Genomic DNA, 6,021 nt, shown 5'->3' on the forward strand with positions numbered 1-6,021 from the left:
ATTTTATTTATGCCCAGGGTGGGGCAACCTACATCTCTCTGTGGCTCTGTTTGGTGGGAGGGCTCAGAGAGTGGACAGTGCCACTACCTGGCTTTTGGAGGTTTGCCTGGCACTTGCCCTTTTTGGTCACTTGACTTACTTACTCTCTATATGTGATTGTTGCTCTTCCAGCTGTGGCCCTAGTGCTGAATCCCAGAGGTGGTGAGTCTGTGTAAATTCTAAGTCCATGCAGGCCCTTTAAGCAGAGTCTTCTGAAAATCCAACAGTGTATTCATCTCTCACTCCACCCCCGGCCCCCACTGGTTTTTACAGCTGTTATGGAGATTTATCTTCCTGGCACTGGAACTTTGGGCTGTGTGGTTTGGCCTCTGAGACTGGGACCCTTCATTCCTGAGATACCCTTCCCAATTTTTATCTGACATATGTCAATATGGGACCACCTGTTTCACTGCCTCTCAACGCCATGCTTGGTCTGTATGCCTCTCTGCTATGTCTGAATGTCCGCCGCTCAGACCCATCTGGATGAATGTGGCTTCTTTAAATGCTTGGACCTTGGACTTGTATATAGTTTGACATCTTACTTTCTGGGTGTTACTTGTTTTGAGGTGTGGTTGTAAATTTTCTGCAGTTGTGCAAGGAGGCAAAGCACTTCTACGTACACCTCTATCTTGACTAGGAGTCTGAAATCTTGTGTTTCTTATGACCTTTGAACAATTATTTCTATAGTCATAAAATACAAATATGAAATTTTTCATAGAAATTGCTCCATCATTCACTTGAATTGTTGCTTAGTTCAAAAACTGAACTTTAAAAATGCGGATGAGGATATTAAGAACATGTCCGAATCAGGTTTTGAATTATATTTAAGCAGCACGACCACCATTAATAGTGTGGTGATATTTTATCCTCAGAGTTGCTTTTTATTAGAAGCCCCTTCATATACCTATTAATGCATTTTTATTTGACTTAAACAATAGCATTCTCTCTTAAAAGAGGGGAAGTATACTTTCTTTTTTTTAATAGTTTGCAAAAAGTTTTTTTATTTCATTACTTGCTTTCCCAAGCCAGAAGCTCCATTAAGTCACCAATGTTATTTTATTCACTAGAGTACAGTATATCCAGAGGCTAGGTCAGATGGGTACATTTCAATAAAGAAATCTTCAATAAATATTTCTGAAGGAATGAGCAATGTAAATGCCAGGAGGACTTCTTTTCTCTTAAGTTTCATTACTGAAACTTTTAAAGTTTCAGTAATGTGTAAGTATGACTGCATAGGGATATCACGGAAGTGTTTTAAAAATGAAAATCCTGGGCACCATCCCCAGAGAAAATGAGTCAGAAGATCTAGTCTGGAGCCCAAGAATCTAGCTGTACACACACACACACACACACACACACACACACACACACACTCTGGCATGTGTATAACAAATACTGTGATTTTAACAAGAAATTATTTAACTATCCTCTTAGCACTTAAAATATTTTAATATTTCTGTTTGATCACCTCTTAAAAACACAGATCAAAAGGGAATGAATGCATTTTATACATTTCAACATAAGATATTTTCAAAAAATTTTCTCCATGTACCATAATCTCTTTTTAAAAATTATTTATTTATTATTATTTTAATATTTTATTGATTATACCATTACAGTTTTCCTACTCCCCCCTTCATTGCCCTCCACCCTGCACACCCCCTCCCCCACCATTCCCCCCTTTTGTTTATGACCATGTGTCTCAAGTTCTTTAGATTCTATATTTTCCCTACTATTCTTGCCCTCCCCCATCTATGTTCTACCTACCGTCTATCCTACTTATTCTCTGTACCTTCTCCCCTCTTCTCCTCCTCCCACTCCCCTGCTGCTAACCCTCCATGTGATCTCCATTTCTATGGTTCTGCTCCTTATCTAGCTGTCCTCTTAGTTTGCTTTTGTTTTAGGTGTGGTTGTTAATAACTATGAGTTTGCTGTCCTTTCACTGTTCATATTTTTCATCTTCTTTATCTTAGATTAGTCCCTTTAACATTTCATATAAAAATGGCTTAGTGATGATGAACTCTTCCATTCTAAATGAAAACTTTGCTGGAAAAAGCAATCTTGGCTGTAGGTCTTTGGATTTTATGACTTGGAATACTTCTTTCTAGCCCCCTCTTGCCCCTTCTTGCCTGTAAGGTCTCTTTTGAGAAGTCAGCTGACAGACTGATGAGAACTCTTTGTAGGTGACTGTCCCCTTATCTCTTGCTGCTTCTAGGATTCTCTCCTTCATTTTAATCTTTGGCAATGTAATTATGATGTGCCTTGGTGTGTTTCTTCTTGGGTCCAACCTCTTTGGGACTCTCTGAGCTTCCTGGATTTCCTGGAAGTCTATTTCCTTTGCCAGACTGGGGGAGCTGTCCTTTATTATTTGTTCAAATAAGTTTTTCACTTGTGGCTTTTTCTTTTCCCCTTCTGGTACCCCTGTGATTCATATGTTGGAACATTGAAAGATGTCCGGGAGGTTCCTAAGCCTCTCCTCATTTTTTAAAATTCTTGTTTCTTCATTCTTTTCTGCTTGGATGTTTTGTTCTTCCTTCTGGCCCACTCCATTGATTTCAGTCCCAATTTCCTTTCCATCACTATTGGTTTCCTGTGCATTTCCCTTCATTTCATTTAGTTTAGCCTTCATATGTTCCTCTAATTTGTGACTATAATCAGCTAGTTCTGTGAGTATCCTGATCACCAGAGAGTTTTGAACTGTACATCTGAGAGGTTTGCTATTTCTTTTTTGCTTAGATTTATTGGCTCTGGGGCTTTGAGTTCTTCTTGAGCCATATTTCGGACTGTTCATGCCTGTTATGTATGAGGGGTGGAGCCCTGGGTGTTCACCAAGGCGGGGCAACTCAGTCACTGGGTTTTGACTCTGTATGTGGGGGTGGGGGCAAAGGAAAGCAATGGCGGACCCCTCTGACACTTCCCATTGCTGTCGCTGGGGCCACATGGTCTGTCCCACTATGTGTGAATGTGCAACCCTGGTCTGCCCGCCGCCTTGTGCCCTCACTTGTTTCCCCCCGCTGGGGCCTGCGTGGTCCGTCTCACTGCTCACTCCTCTTCTGGTTTATCTGCATGAGAATGTGTGACCATGGTCTGCCTGCCCCGCACCCTATCTGGGTCCATGATGCTACCCCAGCTGCCTGCAGGCCTGGGTTGGGGGATCTTTCCTGCCCGACCCTGCTCCGCTGCTGGCTCCACCCCTCTTACCGGTCTCGGTTGAACAGTTCATTGTTGTTGGACTTCTGTATAGTTCAATTTTCTGTTCTTTGGCTGTGTCTTTGTTTACTAAACCTTTGTTGTATTCAAACATGGTTGTGGGAGAAGGCACAGTGTTTCCACTGACACCTCCATCTTGGCAGAAGTGTGAAATATACTTTCTTATGAAAAGCACTTCCACTAATTAAAATTAATCCTTTAAAACATTCATTAAAATTTTATCTTCTGTAGGCTTATAACTGTTTTATATTTTGAAGAATCTAAATGCACTATCTTTATGGTACCTGACATATAGTTTATGTTTATTCTGAGCTTACTAGTAAAACTTCAAAGTTTTAAAATGAGATGTGATCTAATCATCAAAGTTAACAGGACTTATCTTTGTAGCTTAGGAATTGTCTTTCATGTGCAGGCATGCAAATAAAGGGATTGCTTTTTCTTATAGTTCATAGCTAAACTTGGTATATTCTCTAATAAAACCTCCCTCTATGTACCAACATATACACATATGTACATATTACATCCACTTTCACATTCCCAGTTTTGCTGCTGCTTCTTTCCATGTACCCAATTTTGCTTTCCAAAGTAATGTGGATTTTGACAATATATTACTGTCTCTTATATATCACAATATAAGATAAACTACCTCCATGTCACAAAATATGCCTATTTGACTTTATGGCTGTACCATGGTGGAGATGCATCCACTAAATTAGCATTTCTCAATTCTGTGTATCACACAGGGATTATTTTCTCTTTCAACATGTGATTGTTCAGGCATAACGCATAGGGCTTTTATGGGGGCCTGGGTTAGGACCCAGGAGACATCTGTATTTTTTTCAAACTGTGCAGTTGAGTCTGTTAAGCTGTCAGAACTCTTTCAGAGTTTGTTTTGTTGTTTGCTTGGTCTTTCTTTCTTTTTTTTTCTATTACTGAGTAGGAACACTAGGTGGTGCTATCTAATAATCTCCAAGGAAATTTAAGTGTACCCTGAGTACACATCCGGTTGTAAATTTGGAATGAATCTCGAGTTTATACAAAACAGATGATTAGTAACAAAAAGGAATTTAGAGTCCTAACTTGTCACCCAGTATCTTATTTTGTTTGTTATAGGCTTTGATGATAAGTACCTTTGCTTAATTATAAACATAATGAACATATTTTGGTATCTTTTTACTCTGGAATGTATACATTTCATTGTGTTGCTACATACTTTCCCCTAATTTCTACTTTAATAGTAGTGCAATGTTTCTCTTGAGTAGATACAGTATGTTATATTTAATCTGGCCGACAGTCCCTGTGTGGTACACATTTGGAATAAAAAACCACTCACTTGACGGAGAGTTTTAAATTGGTGAGTAAGATTTCCTAAAGTGTTTCAAAAATTAATGTGTAACCTACTATTCTATGTATTTTAGGGTATATAAAGCTGAATAGAGCACAGTATCCATTTTGAAGAATAGAGGAGTGGCTGGAGCTACGGGTTGGTCAGGCCTGAGTTGGCCCGAAGCACTCATGAGCAGGGTTGGACCAAGATGGCGGTGCAGGAAGTTCATCTTGAGTGGGATGCTTTCCTAGTTTGTCTCTATCATGCTCCGAGCACAGAGGGAGGAGGATGTGATGGGACTGTGTATAGGAGAGATGAATAATGACACAAAGAATGACTCTTAAGTTTACATGTGCCAGAACTAAAATACACATGGTTACTGAAAAGGTTGATACTGTTCACATTCATTCTGTCATCATCTTGCAACGTTCTGATGAGAGGAATAATGAAGTCAAAATTTCTACAGAGCAGCTATCTACAGCTTCAACAGAGGCAGAGAAGGTGGCTGAACTGACAGGTCGTCCCATGAGAATAGTGGGCTGGTATCATTCCCATCCTCATACAAGTGTTTGGCCTTTGTATGTTGATATTCACTTACATGCCATGTACCAGATGATGGATTGATGCTTTGTAAGACTTATTTTTTCCTGTTTCTTAGAAGATAAACACACAAAATTGGTGGGCTACTCTACACTTGTTTTCAATACATTCAGGCTCAAAACAACCGAGAGTATGAGAGAATTGAAATCCCAATCCATGTTGTATCTCATGTAACCATTGGTAAACTGTGCCTTGAATCAGCAGTTGATCTGCCCAAGATCCTGTGCCAAGAGGAGTAGGATGCATATAGAAGGTTTCACAATCTTACACATCTGGACTCAGTAACCAAGATCCATGATGGCTCAGTGTTCACCAAGAATCTGTGCAATCAGATGTCAGCAGTCAGTGGGCCTCTCCTGCAGTGGTTGGAAGACAGACTGGAGCAAAACCAAAAGCATTTACAGGAGTTGCAACAGGAAAAGGAAGAGCTTATGCAAGAACTTTCTTCTCTAGAATAAAGTGGGAGACAGAATGGGGAAATGGAAAGGATCCATGTACAAAATTTAATGAGCTCAGTCATTTTTGAAGAAAAAGTTTGAAGGACTCATATTACCTGACTTCAAGACTCACTGGAGTAATCAAGATGGCATAGTAGATAACCAGTTGGTTTTTGACAGAGGCACAAAAGCAATTCAATGGAGGAAGTATAGTCAATTCAACAAGTGATGTGGGAGTAACCAGACACACAAATGCAAGAAAACAAACTTTGGCATAAAACGCACATCTTATATAAAAATGCAATTCAAAATGTGTCATGGACTTAGATGTAAGATGTAAAACTATAAAAATTTTAGAAGTAGCCCTGGCTGGTAAGGCCTGGCTGGGTGGATTGAGTGCTGGCCTGT

At 39.8% G+C, this 6,021-nt stretch overlaps 1 pseudogene; it reads left to right on the top strand.

Annotated features, from left to right (window-relative positions):
- Positions 1 to 4,784: 4,784 nt before the first annotated feature.
- Positions 4,785 to 5,650, top strand: LOC118996195 (lys-63-specific deubiquitinase BRCC36-like; annotated as a pseudogene).
- The last annotated feature ends 371 nt before the right edge of the window (positions 5,651 to 6,021 follow it).

The sequence above is a fragment of the Sturnira hondurensis genome, unplaced genomic scaffold (genome assembly GCF_014824575.4).
Source record: "Sturnira hondurensis isolate 20B ecotype Veracruz unplaced genomic scaffold, ASM1482457v3 Scaffold0011087, whole genome shotgun sequence".
NCBI lineage: Eukaryota > Metazoa > Chordata > Mammalia > Chiroptera > Phyllostomidae > Sturnira > Sturnira hondurensis.